The sequence below is a fragment of the Bidens hawaiensis genome, unplaced genomic scaffold (assembly GCF_021521415.1).
Source record: "Bidens hawaiensis isolate Kalapana, Puna unplaced genomic scaffold, B.hawaiensis_p1.1 tig00027599_1, whole genome shotgun sequence".
Taxonomy (NCBI): domain Eukaryota; kingdom Viridiplantae; phylum Streptophyta; class Magnoliopsida; order Asterales; family Asteraceae; genus Bidens; species Bidens hawaiensis.
The window spans coordinates 144,244-160,000 of NW_027494479.1; the positions used below are offsets into that span (position 1 = coordinate 144,244).

At 38.7% G+C, this 15,757-nt stretch overlaps 1 protein-coding gene and 1 pseudogene across 2 annotated transcripts in view; both read right to left on the minus strand.

The window, feature by feature from the left end:
- Positions 1-15,757, minus strand: part of LOC143575736 (putative DUF21 domain-containing protein At3g13070, chloroplastic) — a 67,092-nt gene that overhangs the window by 9,774 nt on the left and 41,561 nt on the right. The gene's annotated exons all lie outside the window — the stretch shown is intronic.
- The window catches only part of LOC143575737 (ABC transporter C family member 3-like), a 15,486-nt pseudogene continuing 10,240 nt past the window's right edge, over positions 10,512-15,757 (minus strand). Inside the window, exons 9-10 of the transcript XR_013142820.1 lie at positions 10,699-10,937; positions 10,512-10,621 (exon numbers count right to left, since the gene is read on the minus strand). The product of XR_013142820.1 is annotated as an ABC transporter C family member 3-like (transcript). The remainder of the gene's footprint in view (positions 10,622-10,698; positions 10,938-15,757) is intronic.

The window sequence follows — 15,757 nt, forward strand, 5'->3', positions numbered from 1 at the left end:
AATAAACGATATACATACACACAACCATTACAACAAGTTTGTACAAATAATAACAAAATATATCTTAGAGGCAGTGTCATGAATGTCATCGTTGTCGTCGTCGCTATCAAGGCTACATCTTAATCCCGGTCTATCGTCGTCCTCATGGCAGCGCCTGACGCCCGGTGTGCTCGCTTCATGGTCAGAACGTGGTGGTGGTTTTTTGTGTTTTTTATTGTCACGTACATCCTAAGATTTAATCGTCTGTTAACACACTAATGATGTCACACCCCCAATCTAGGCCTAGGAGTGTGAACCATAGTTGGTACCATGTTTGTAAATAAATTAGAGTAGCGGGTTAATGTGGAAGTCTTTATAAAAACATAATGATCATATTTATAAATATTTACATAACAAAAGACGAGACGAAAGTCTCGTTTAGTTTTATAAGTTTTACAAAACCACCATGTTTTATATTTACACAAAATTATCCGAGCCATCGGATTCTTGAGCTTCTTCGTCTTTCAAGCTCTATTCCTGATTACCTGCAAAATGTTATAAAATACGTCAGCAACGAATGCTGGTGAATATACTGACGCTAAAAAATATTTTCTTTACTTAATTACCCCTCGAGACCACGTAAGTCTCGGCCCATCTTGGCTTAGGAATAATCAAGTTAAAACAATCATCATAAACTCGAGTCTCTGCACTAGGTCACCTCAGCAAAACACCGCAACGTTTATGACATAACTTAGGTACCATAAATATACACATGGCCATTCCTCACTCGGACATAACTTAGGTCCGGCCCATCGTGGCTGGAGGTCGTGACCAAGCGTGGTGCGATGTGCCCACCGCTTTCCACATATGTAAGGATCCAGACAAACGTATACCATAGCCTGAGGGCTGGCTTATACTCTTATTTATAATGTTTTTAGAGACACGTAGCCTCATGTAAAGTTTTACACATAACACGTTTGTTTGTTTGAAAACAAGTTTGTAAAAGTGGGGCGTATTCACCTTTTAATGGGATCGGCTTCCAACACCGTCCGTATGTCTTTCCTTCGCTATCTCGCACCTATAGTACGAGTATAACATTCATTAGTCGGATACACGATCCGACTTAAGACCTTTAGTCTTGTCATTTCGATGAACCTTTAGTTCATTATTTCTTTTACTTTAAAACCTTTAGTTAATAGGTATTCTTTATAAACCTTTAGTTTATATTTAAAAACCCGACGTTTCTTCTTCTTTAAGAAACTTATTTCTTTTATTATTTAAACATATTCATAATACTTAAATAATATATTCTATAACAAAGAATAATTATATACTTATATATATATATACTCATATATATATTTATTTTATTTTCTTTCTTTTCTTTGTTATTTATTTTCTCTTTTTATATTCATCGAGTATAATTCCGACTTAGGCATTAAGCCTTTATAATATTTTAATATTATTTTGGTCGGGCAATATGCCTACCTTGCTTGGCTTGGAAACACCCTAGTCACTTGGGCAGTACTTCGACGCCGTTCAATCGATACACTTTTCTTTTCAACTCCTTCTCCTCACTTGGCACGCTTTTTGAGACACCAACACTTTTGGCACGCACTTCGAGGAAATAACCGGGTCGTCGGGGCAATACTTCCTTCTTGTCCGGAATGTCGGGGAGTGGCACGGAAATCGAGGTAACGGGCACGGAAAACGAGGTTTCGGTACACGGTTTTCGAGACTGATCGATGGCACGTAATTCGAGGTTTAGAGAGAGAGTAGTGAGAGAGTATTGTGTGTGTTTTGGTGTGATAATGGTCTGAACCCGTAGCTGCTATTTATAGCCGATTTTAGACCCCATCGCGGTACGCGATGGGTCACTTGGCAAGCCCGTCGCGTACTGCGACGTAGGCTTGATGAGTCAGACCCTAGACCTGCCACGTGTCAACACGTGGCAGGCGCCGTTTACACGTGGCAACACGTGGCAAACGTATTGCCACGTGGTGACACATGGCAGCAGACGTTGCCACCGTGTGCCACGTGGCACACGTATCAATAATTGTCAGACACCCCATCGCGGTACGCGATGGGTGTCTTTCTTGACCTGTCGCGTAGCGCGTTGGGTCAAGAAAACACCTGAAGTTTAGAAATTGACAGAATTGGTTCCTCGAATTTGAAAACTTGACATTTTTGGCCCGAAAATTACGTGATGTTACATCCTCCCCACCTTGAAATAAATCTCGTCCTCGAGATTGCTTACGAGAATAAGTGGGGGTATTTCTTTCTCATCTCGGACTCGAGTTCCCATGTATACTCGGGTCCTCTTCGGGAATCCCATCTTACCTTCACGATTTTCAATGTTCGTCTTTTAAGTTTCTTTAGTTTTGAATCTTCGATTTGGATGGGACGTTCTACGAATTTTAAATTTTCGTTAATCTCTACGTCTTTTAAGGGCATTGAAAGAGATTCATCGGCTAGAAATTTTCGTAGATTTGAAACATGGAATACGTCGTGTATCCCTTGCATTTCCTTGGGTAGTCGCAAACGGTATGTGACGGTAACAATTCGTTCGAGTACCTCGAAGGGTCCAACGAATCGAGGACTTAGTTTGCCCTTCTTGCCGAAACGAACTACGCCCTTCCATGGCGAGACTTTCAAAAGAACTTTGTCACCGACACTAAATTCTAACGGCTTACGACGGACATCGACGTAACTCTTTTGGCGATCACGTGCCGTCTTAAGTCGTTCGCAGATTTGAAGAACTTTGTCGGTGGTTTCTTGGACTATCTCGGGTCCAAACAATTGATTATTTCCTATTTCAGACCAGCACACGGGCGTTCTACATTTTCGACCATATAACGCCTCGAATGGTGCGGCTTGAATGCTCGAGTGATAGCTATTATTATACGAGAATTCCATCAAGGGTAAGTGGTCGTCCCAACTTTCACCCAAGTCTATCACACAAGCGCGGAGCATATCTTCCAACGTTTGGATTGTCCTTTCGCTTTGCCCATCGGTTTGTGGATGATAGGCAGTGCTAAGGTTTAGCTTTGTGCCGAGAGATTGTTGGAAGCTTTTCCACAAATGAGACATAAAACGACTGTCTCGATCTGAAATTATAGATAGGGGTACTCCATGCAAAGTAACAATGTTTTTCACATAAATATGCGCTAATCTATCCATTGAGTACGACTCATTGATAGGTATGAAATGTGCGGACTTTGTTAAACGATCCACAATTACGCATATCGCGTTATGTTGTCGAGTCGTCTTTGGGAGTTTGGTTATAAAATCCATGGTTATTAACTCCCACTTCCATACGGGAAGTTCGGGTTGCTGAAGCAATCTCGAAGGCTTCTGGTGTTCAGCCTTTACTTTTAAACATGTTAGACATTTCGCAACATGCGAAGCGATGTCCTTCTTCATTCCATTCCACTAGTAGTTTGTCTTAAGATTTTGATACATTTTGTCACTACCGGAGTGCATCGTATATTTGGACTTATGAGCTTCGTTCATTATCTTTTCATGCAAGTCCCCAACAATTGGCACCCAAATCCTATTTTCAAGTCTAAGGATGCCATCGTCACCTTTGACTAGCGAGTCAATGGTGCCGTTACGTTTTTCGTCGGAGATTTGGTTTTCGTTAATGGCTTGAATTTGAGCGGATTTGATGTGGTCATTAAGATCGATTTGAAGTTCTAGCCTTAACGCTCGGACTTTTTTTGGCTTTTCGTGTTCTTAACGACTTAAGGCATCAGCCACAACGTTAGCCTTACCTTCGTGATAAACGATTTCGCAGTCGTAGTCGTTAAGAGTTTCCATCCAGCGTCGTTGGCGCATATTAAGTTCTTTTTGCTCAAAGATGTGTTTCAAGCTCTTATGATCAGTGTACACGATGAATCTTATTTCATAGAGATAGTGCCTCCATATCTTAAGTGCGAAGATTATGGCGCCTAACTCTAGATCATGAGTTGTATAGTTCTTCTCGTGCACCTTGAGTTTACGAGAGGCGTAGGCGATAACTTTCTTTCGTTGCATTAGTACACATCCCAAACCGGAATGAGATGCATCACTAAAGACAACAAAGTCTTCGGTACCTTCTGGCAAAGCCAGTATAGGAGCTTGGGTAAGCTTTTGTTTCAGTACATCGAATGCCTCTTGTTGCTTTGTTCCCCATTCATACTTGACGTTTTTGCGAGTTAAAGAAGTTAAGGGAACATCGATTTGAGAGAAGTTTTCAATAAACCTTCGATAGTAGCCAGCCAATCCCAAGAAACTTCGAATCTCGGTTGGCGACTTTGGGACCTCCCACTTAGAGATAGCTTCAATCTTAGCGGGGTCCACTTGAATACCATTAACATTGATAACATGACCAAGAAATTGCACCTCGTGTAACCAGAACTCGCATTTTGAGAACTTGGCGTACAACTTCTCGGTTCTAAGAATTTCAAGTAAAGTTCGAAGATGATGTTTATGATCTTTCTTAGACTTAGAATAAATGAGTATGTCGTCGATGAAAACGATAACAAATTTATCCAAGTAAGGCTTACAAATTCGGTTCATCATGTCCATGAACGCAGCTGGCGCATTAGTAAGTCCGAATGGCATAACAGTGAACTCGTAATGGCCATACCTTGTTCGGAAGGCGGTTTTCGGAATGTCTTCGGATTGAACCTTAAGTTGGTGATAGACGGAACGAAGATCAATTTTAGAAAAGAAGCTAGCACCTTGGAGTTGATCGAACAAATTATCGATACGCGGGAGTGGATAACGATTCTTAATTGTAACTTTGTTGAGGGCTCGGTAGTCGATACACATACGCATTGATCCATCTTTCTTCTTGACGAATAGTATCGGCGCTCCCCCCGGTGATGAACTTGGTCGGATAAAGGCTTTTTCGAGAAGTTCGTCCAATTGTTTCTTCAGTTCTTTCATCTCAGTTGGTGCGAGGCGGTAAGGAGCTTTAGCGATCGGAGCAGTACCAGGAATAAGATCGATTCTAAACTCTACTTCGCGATCGGGAGGAATGCCGGGAAGTTCGTCGGAAAATACATCGGCATAATCGGAAACAACAGGAACGTTTTTGATTTCTTTGGGTTTAGATTCCTCGGTGACATAGGCCATGAATGCTAAGCATCCTTGATTTAAACATTTGTTAGCCCTTATTATAGAGATTAGGGTAACTTGACCAGCATCTTTATCCCCTTCAATTCGTATAGTACGTTTATCAGGGGCCCGAAGTTCAACGGTCTTGCTATTGCAAAGGATACGAGCATGATTTTCGGATAACCAATCCATACCCAATACAACATCAAAACCAGCAAGAGTCATTGGTAGAAATTGTATAGGCAAAACATAACCGACTATTAAGATCGTTCCGTTTTCTAGAGCTTTGGAGATTTTAATTGTTTCGCCACTAGAGGTCTCGACGCTTAGAGTTTTATTTAGTTTGATTAAAGGTTCGTTTAATAGACTACAAAACTTATAATCTATAAAACTTAAGTTAGCACCCGAATCAAACAAGACTCTAGCATAATCATTGTTAACAAGAAACGTACCGGTGATAGTTTCCGGTGTGTCAGCCGCTTTCTTTGTATCTAAGACGAAGACTCTTGCATTGCCCTTCTTGGGCTCATTCTTCTGACCGCTACCACCCGCACCTCCTGTCGTGGGCTTATTCTTAGGGCACTCGAAGCTAAGATGCCCCATTTCCTTACAGTTGTAGCAGGTCATCTTCTTTTTCCAGCAATCGGCCGCGGCGTGGCCGGGTCTATTGCATGATTCACAGACTCGGGAAGCAAAGTTGCATCTACCTCTATGATACTTTTTGCAAATTTTTCATTGAGGGATGCCAAGATTGGAATTAGACCTTCGTTGATCAATTCCTTTACCCTTGAAGCGGGTATCTCCACCTTTCTTCGAGTCATGTGCTGGTACAACCTTCCTATCTTCTTCTTTGTTGCGGATCATTCCGCCCATCAAGTATCCAGCCAACTCCATCGCAGAGTCGGCGGTTTGTGGTAAGTGCGATCTCACCATGTCACGAATCTCTCGTGGCAGTCCCCAAATGTAACGTGTCACTTTGCTGGACTTAGGGGTAACCAGCTGGGGAACCAATCGACAGTATTCGTGAAATTTCGTATTGTACTCACGAAGGTTTGTTCCAACAACCTTGTGAGCCAAGAACTTGGTTTGGATCTGGTCCGTCTCGTGCATCGGACATAACTTTGACAATAACAACTCTTTAAACTCGTTCCAAGTCAAACTATACATAACTTCCCTTCCTCTACTCATCATCAGCGTGTTCCACCATTCTAGTGCTTCGCCTTTGAACATTAGGACGAAGTATTGAATCTTCTCCTTCTCCGTACACTTGCTTGTGATAACAATCGTCTCCATTTCTTCAAGCCACCTTACGGTATTGATGGCTCCCTTGTCACCGTGAAATTCTTTTGGTCCGTAATACTTAAAGTCTCATCCTCCTATCTTGAGTTTCTTAAATTCTTTACGAACCCCTACATCAGCGTTTGATTCATGCACACTCTCTTCCTCACGTGAAGGTTGAGTATGCACACAGCCCCGAAAACATAACAAGGAAATGGGGCTAGAAACTCACCTGAACACGGTTACGTTCATCGTTAATTGTTATTCCTTTCTTGAGCTGTGCACGGCTAACTATATAACAATTACACGTATCAATTAACTATCGCTATCTATAATGTTTTTCTAGTTCGATTATAACCCACAACGAACGAGGGTCCGGGGGCAGCACCCCTGGCAGCGGAGTTCTAGGGGCGGCATCCCCTATCGGGGTCCAAGGGGCAGCCCCTGGCTGGGGTTAAGCTACCAGGTCAGCTTGGAAAAATTTTATTTTCATTAAATGTTTTAATACATTTTACATTAGGATTTTAATTATTTTCTAGTTCATTAACTCGTTTGCTATAATGAATTAAGCCCGATTCGTTAACTAATTCGTTATCTGAACATAGCCTGATTCGTGGTCTAATCCGTTATCAGATCTTAGCGAATTGGTGGGTAACGAATCTCCTGATTCGTTATCTTAGTTCATTTGCTGATTCGTTATTTGGTTCGCTGTCTAGTTCGTTATTTGGGCATAACGAATGGGTGAACTGATTCGTTGTCTTGCTTTAACGAATTGGTGAACTGGTTCGCTATCTTGCCTTAACGAATTAGTTAGTTGATTCGTTACCTTACACCAATCTTATCCAGACTTTGACTCATGGTCAAAGTCAAAATTGTCAAGAACAATAACAGTCAACAGGCATTAGATTTCCAATTAAATCCTCATATCATGATGAATCGACACGAATCTGGTATCATTAAGCTCGTAAATCCAGCGCCAACAAACCCCAACCATCCAAACATCTGAATATCGTGTTTTAAATTGTGCGATTGAGGCACATAGGTTCGGCTCATTAAACAATCAATTAATCCATCAAATATCAACGAATTTCAGTGAGGTTTGTTGCATCAATTCGTTTTTACCATTTAAATATAGATTTAAGATTCCTAGATGTAAATCGGACCTAAACGAACAAGTTCTTGATATAAACGTACCTTAAACGAGTCGGTTTACGAACACGAGCTGGTCTTGAGGTAGGTTTTGGCTCGTCTAACACTATCAAGCTCGGGTTCTCAACTTCGGATCTTGGCTCGGGATATAAGATGATGTGTGTGTTTTGGAAGGTGTAGAGATGAATAAAAATGGAAAGGATTAGGGTTTAAGGGGTATTTATACTTCTTTAAGCCCATGGACCTAAGGCCCATTCCATCTTTTATTCCATCTTCTAAAGTCCAAGCCCAACCTTTTACACTTTATTATCTAAACAGATAAACGACACACTATAAAATAACGAAATTTATTTTACTAATTCTTATCGAAAATAGGATGTTACAAAACCGTATCACAGTAGGACGACGTATTTTTGGTGGCTAATAACAACCGATGGCATTTGGGTTCTCCAAAGTTAAAACTTAAACCCTAGTAAACAAGAGGACAGAACTAACGACTCCTGGCCTATTCTTTCTTTTTATTTTTGTGACCCAAGAATAAAAAACAAATAAAATTGACTTTCCAACTTTACGGCTTATGTTTCTTTTTTTCAATTTGTCAACCAAAATAAATCACCAAGAATAAGTAATTTTCCTCAAAACCGGTGCCATCCAATTACCTAATATTAGCTTTCAAGAGATTTCCGAACAGTGCCATCCAATTACCAAATATTAGCTTTCAAGAGTTTTACGAACAGGACTTATAAACCGAAGATAGTCTCGCTCTCATATAAGTGACCCGCGTATTTAACAAACCTTCGGCTCCGATGCCACTTGTTAGGTATTAAACAGAGTTAGTACGCAGCGGAAACACAAACATACACACACACACACGAAAGCAAAAATAAGAGACACTATATTTTTACTTGGTTAAGTCAAGGCGACCTACGTCCACGGGCTGCAACTAGGTTATTTTTATTAAGCACGATACAAAAGATTACAATACATGACTAGGTATATATAGATAACAATTAGGTTTAATAGAGTAGGGACCAATAAAACTCCAAATGGGTCATCCTCCATGATTAAACGGGCCGCCCCCTTTAGTCTTATAATTTTCAACCAGCGAACCCGACCCAAAGGCCTTCACTAAACCTAACATGATATGGTTTCAATTTTCTTTTAAGAAACCTTGTATTCATCAATTCCCATGAGTATCCCTTTCTACATCTACTGTTTTCCCAAAGTTAAGTGTTGTATATCTTTTGTTTGATGTTTTAAGAACGAGGAAAAAATATAAGGAAAAGGTTTGCAGGGGCGATCGGTCAGTTGAATTACAACAAGGCGGAACGAGTTGTGATTGCAGACATGGCGGGGATTTTGATTTTGATTGGTTTATTAGAAGATGAGTCGGATAATATTAAAGATAATGCTACTCAAGCACTTCTGTTTTTTTGAGGATGAATCCGATGCTGTGTGATAAGAGTGTCGGGTATGATGAGTCATCCTGTGTTCATGAGGGTGCGGGATAGGATGGTGCAGACACGAACGAATGAGTTACGATTGGCTGAATCGGTTAGACTGATGACTGTTGTGTAGAATAATGAAAACCCCGTAAGATGTAATGTATTATTGATCAACTATATATAGAGTTACAAGAGCGATAAATACAAGGAAACATAATCAAATAGAATCTCTTAACTATGGTAACACTATAATACTAAAACTCTAATAATATATTCTATAATATTCTCTAATATTCCCCCGCAGTCAGAGCGGTAGGAAATCAGACGCTCGGACTTGAGCACAAAGCTTGTGAAGATATACGATCGGCTGTCATGTAGAGCAGAAACTCGATCGGTTATAGGTACTAAGAAGATCACTGGTGGCATGACCGTGGTCAGGCGGCTAAGCATGATGATAGGAGCTTCGACTGCGATGGCAAGAGCTATGATTGAGTCGGCCGAAGCAACGACTTGACGGCAAATATATATATATATATATATATATATATATATATATATATATATTCCGAAGAATAAAACTAAAACTAAAAAAGAAAATAAAAAAAAAACTTTTTTTTCCAAAGAAAATACTAAAACTAAATAAAATATAAATATAATTTTCAATCAGTAGAACCGAAAATAAAACACAAAATTTCAATTTAAAAAACAATCGATAGTTGGAGATGAGGGTTAGAACCGTTTTTCCTAAAATCAAATTACGTACAAGGAAATTTATTGGACCAAAAGAAAAGAAAATAGAGAAAATAAAAGAAAAACAAAGAGAATCAAAGAAAACTAACTACAAGAAAACTCAAAAACATAGTTGACCCTGACCAAAAGAGTGAGGGTAAAAAAAAGAGAAAAGAAGAAAATTTGCGATCTAGAAGGAGTTCAAAGATCAAGAAATTGAGGAGGCTACGGTTGAGTTTGAGAGGACCAATCGAGAATTATTTGGAAAACAAATAACCATGTTACTTGGTGAGAAAAGTCAAAGGTGTCAAAAAAAAAATTGAAGAACCAGGCATCAAGGTGTTCTATTCCTTTGAGGAAGAGTCGGACAAGAAGGGCGAGAGAGAAGTAATATTGTGTGTACTATATCCCCGGGGTTGGACGAAAACAAAACGAGAAAGAAACAAGCCAGAACCTTAAGGCTTTGATACCATGTAGAATAATGAAAACCCCGTAATGTGTAATGTATTATTGATAAACTATTTATAAAGTTACAAGAGAGATAAATACAAGGAACGATAATCAAATACAATCTCTTAACTATGGTAACACTATAATACTAAAACTCTAATAATATATTCTATCATATTGTCTAATATGTTGATGAGCTTACTTGGAATCCTGCTCTCCGGTAATTAATAACTTTCAGTTTTGTCATATGTAATTAGTTTTAAAGTTTAAAACATATAACAACTCAGTATTAAATATTTTTGATATTTGAAATATTTACCATCACAACATTAGTTGAGTATTTAAATTATTATTTAAAACTAGAAACCATTTTCATATTCAAGAATCATAGCTAGATCTTCCATGGTACTCCGCAACAAGCTTTGCAAAGGAAGTAGATTTTTTTTTTTCCAACAATTTTAAAGGTGAGTCAAATTCTTCAACCAAGCCTGCAATGGAATTAAAGTTTTTAAGATAGCAGAGAATGTAACCGATTATGATTGAAATTAGAGTGCATTGATCAAACCTTGTTCCACGACTAAAACCATGTCCCCGTTGAGCATAGATGTTATCTGATGTGCAATTGTGATGACTGTTGAGTCTGAAAAATGCACGCCAAGGGTATGTTGTATTGTGTGATCGGTTGATGTGTCTACTGATGCAGTAGCCTCATCAAGGACTAGATCTTGCATTTCTTGAGTAATACTCGGCCTAAACACATGAGTTGTCTTTGACCCACACTCCAATTCTCTCCATTCTCATTAACTACATCAATTTTGTGAATAACAAGGGTAAATTACAGTTTTGGCTTTTTATGTATGAGGTAGTTTTCAAACTGTGTCGTTTCTAGTAATTGGCACTAATCTTTTTCTTTTAGTTTTCTAAAAATGACTGCTTTTCTGTTAGTTTTTTAAAAATCACCATTTTCTGTTAGTTTTTTAAAAATGGCCAACTTTTTGTTAATATGTTATAAATGATCATTGATTTTTGTTACTTTCTTAAAAGTGATATTTTTCTTTTTGTTATTTTGATTACTATTTTTCTGTCAGTTTTCTTTAAATGAACATTTTCTGTCTGTTTTTTCGTGACCAATTTTATGTTGTTTTTGACCAGTTTTAAGTTAGTTTTGTTGACCCATAAATGGATCTTTAACCAGAAAAACGAACTACGAACACAAAATTTCTTGGTGACTAACACCGATTATGTTTCTTGTTATTTTTTTTTATAGAAATTGTTGTTATAGTAGTTAGAAGTAGTAGTACATAATCAAAGGAATAAACCCCTTCATTTATATAAGAGTGGAAAAAGACAAAATCTACTTGATACATAGGTTGGTCTTAGAGCATTCCCAGCCTATTCCCTACCATATATCCATATATATCATATAATTACACTAAAAATTACTGTATTTTATCTCTCATGTTCAATTAAATAATAATTTTATACATTTGTCATTATCTTTTCTCTCTCCTTTACTCACAACTACTTTTATAAAATATTAAAAATTTTATAATGTGAACAGTGAAACCCAAAATTTAACTTTCCTATATAACATTTTATCTCTCGTCTACTCACAACCACTCGTAACTAAAATTTAATTATGAAAATTGTTTTTACCGGATAGTAATGACCAAACCGTAACGATACAAAATCAACTAATATTCACTCTCTTGATTCCGTTCTTCAAGACTGTCAGGTCTTCAACTCCTAGCATTCCCCTCATCTCGTTAATCTTGACTCTTGGTAAGGCTATAGTCAAAATATCGGCTTTCTGTTCATCTCCATTCACGTGCTCTATCATTACAAATTCTTTTCCACACATTCCCGGATGAAGTGATACTTAGTATCAAAATGTTCGCTTCGTCCGTAAAATATCAGATTCTTCATTTACAAGATTGGAGACATGTTATCAATACGTCATGTTATAGCTTCCACATTTTTCTCAATTATCTCCTTGAGTAAACCTTTCAACCAGATTGTTTGACAAGCTTTAGCGATTGCAACTATAAATTTAGCATCACAAGATGACAAAGCAACTGTATTTTGTTTTTACTACACCATGCTATTGAACCACCTCCGTAATAGAACACCATTCCTATTGTGCTCTTACCACTCATCCAATCAGTTGCATGAGAACTGTCACTATAGCCTACTAACTTTGCATCTCCATTTTCCTTGTAACGAATCCCAAAGTCAATTGCGCCTTTCACATACCTCATCACATGTGTCACAACTTGTGAATTTGATATCCTCTGGTACTCCATAAAATGACTAGCTATACCAACTGAATAACTAATATATGGTCATGTGTGTGTTAAATATCGAAGACAGCCAATTATTCTTCGATATTCAGTGGCATTTACACACTCTTGATTCTCATCCTTTTCAAGTTTTAGACTTGGGTCCATGGGACATTTTGTAGGATTGCATTCCCATAAATTTGCATATTTGAGAACTGTCGTGGCATATCTTGCTTGCTTCAAAGTAATACACGTCTTGTCTTGTTTTACTTCTACTCCCAAGTAGTAAGTTAACAATCCCAAACCACTCATTTCAATACGATCTTGCATTTTCTTTTTGAATGCATTGATTTCCACCTTGTAAGATCATGTGATGATTAAATCATCCACGTAAACTCTAACTATTACTGGACCTGCCTCCGTAATTTTCTTTTACATTGCATGTTCTCGTGGGCAACAAGTAAAACCAAGCTTGTTCAATGTTGCATTTAGCTTTGGATGCTTGTACACAAGGTGTTCTTTTCTGGTTTCTCAAATCCTTCATGTTGAGATACATAGACATCTTCTTTCAAGTCTCCATTCAGATTCATAGCTTTGACATGAGTTGGTTGTGTGGCTAAAGAAATAAGTAACCAGAACGTTTCTAATCGGGTAACCGAGAAAATACTTTATAATAATCGATACCGTGCTCTTGACAACAACCCTTTGAAATGAGTCTTGCATTGTGATGGGTGATGTCACCTTTGGCGTCTCGTTTGGCTTTATAGACCCACTTCAAACCAATTGGTTTAACACCTTTGGGTGGTTGAACCAATTTCTAAGTGTCATTCTTCTCTATCCAATTCAACTTGTCTTGCATAGCAGTTCTCAGTTTTTGCTATTTTTGGCTTCATTAAATGTACTTGATTCTTCATTTAGTAACAATAGGCATGGGTTTTCAAATCGAGTGGGGGGGGGGGGGTAAACGATATTTATTGCAATGATTGGGTCCTTAAACAAACATTATTGGCGAAAACCTTGAGCAGGCGTGTCATCATAACATGAGATAAAAACAAGCTCGCTTCTAATGAACTGGGTTGTGCAAAGTCGATCGACTGTTTGGTCATTAAATGGGTTGTTCAGGCGAACCAAACTACATGAATCAGCCCTCAGACTGTTCTGCAACGGGCTGTAACATAATACTAATGGGCTGCTGGTTACAATAGTTGAACCAGACCCATTATGTTTAATAGCATAAATATATTAGGCTAGCCATATCAATCAATATATCATGGAAATTCTGTTGTATATTTACTAAAGATAGAATATTTCATATTGTAACTATATATGGTCGATTGTGAATGAAAGAAGGCAAGGGATTATTTTCTAACATGGTGACATAGACCAAAGAAACCCTATTCAGCTGCAACCCCTTCACTTTGTCCCATACCTATCTTTCACATTAATCCTTCTATTACCCTCTACAATGGACACCAAGCTTCATCCAACGATGACCATGTCCAACATCAAAACATGTATCCCGATTACTCTAGAAATGGAATCTAGACCATACACGTTATGGAGCGAACTATTAAAGATTCATTGTCGTACCTTCCTTGTTCACGACGACCTTTCTCCCCGTGTTACCACTAAATCCTCTTTAAAAGCCCCATCAATAGAAGGCGATAAATCCACACCTGATGAAGACAACTGGGCTCCCCTAGATGCCATTGTTCTTCAATGGATCTATGGCACGATCTCTAGTGATTTGCTACAAACTATTATCAAGAAAAACATTCGCGTGTGTGACACGTTGCTTGCCCTGGAGAATCTGTTTCAAGACAACAAAGCCACAAGAGCCACCCTTCTCAAAAAATAGTTTACAACACTCGTCTGACTAGGGATGAGCTTGGTACAGTACCCGTATTTGTACCTGTACCCCATTGTACCCGTACCAAAAATCAATAAAAATATGTACAAATACCCATACCAAATTCGGTATGGTACGGGTATTTTGGTACGATACCCGTTTTTGTACCACTTAGCTTTTTTTAGTTCCCAATCTTCGATGATCTTAACATCAATACCGGTACGAGTAACGAACAACCTGAGTTAGTCCGGGTATCGGTATTCGTATATGTACGTGACTAGCAAAAAATTAGTACAAGTACCAAATTGATCGTCAATTTCATGATATGATAATGTTGAAGAACCCTAATTCGGTCGTCGACTTTAGGTGATTTGTTTGTTTGTTCGAGTCTTGGATGTTATATTATTTAATATTGGAGAAGCGTTTGGTACTTGTTCAATCATAACATGGTTTGAGAATTTATTTTATATAGGAAAATTGGTTTTAAATACTTCTATCTATGCCTTATTGGCAAATAACAGTCCCAACTTCACTATTGGCTGGTGACGGTCCTAACTAATGATGTATTTGTTTCTAACGGTCCGCGACTAACGGATTGTTAACTCCGTTAGTCTGATGCTTACGTGGCATGCTTTGTTGTCAAAATCTTGATTACGTGGCATAATATGTGGCAACCAGCAATAATAATAATAATAATAATAATAATAATAATAATAATATACATAGATAAAAAAAAGGTTATAGATCCACATCATCCATCATTCACCGTCTTCTCCCTCCCCCTCCCGACCTTCACCGTCTTCTCCGGCGACACCTTTGCTGGCACCCTCACCATCATCCGGTGAGTCATAATCTGCCGATATGTTTCCAAACTCCTAATTTCGGCAGCTTTTTCATGTTCAATTTAAATTCTTCCAATTGAATGCCACTGATGTTGCTGCCAGTTGACCTCGACGCCATAGTGGTGGTGCTTTCATCTGGTAGCGTTGAACCGCCATTTGTCTCCGCCGCCATGGTGGTACTGGTGCTTCGTTCTTTAGTTCCTCCCGCTCTGACTCTGGCACTGAACCTTCGTTTAGCACTCTAAAAGTTCAAATTCCGACCTAGGGTTTGTGTAGACAGCCACAGACTGATGGATTCTGCCATCGAACAAGGGAATTGAACATGATTGGGTGAGTGGTAGTGAAATTAGGGTTTGTATTTTGGTGAATTGACAAGTAAGGAAAATAGGGGTAATCGGAGATGAGTGGTGGTGTGTGATGGAAGGTGGGAGATGGTGGTGGGTGGCAGGATTGTTTTAAGGGAGAGAGAGAGAGAGAGAATATTAAAATAAAGAGACTGCCATGTAAGCTGCCACATAATCAAGTTTTTGACAACTAGACGCCACATAAGCATCAGACTAACGGAGTTAACAATCCGTTAGTCGCGGACCGTTAGAAACAAATACATCATTAGTTAGGACCGTCACCAGCCAATAGTGAAGTTGGGACTGTTAT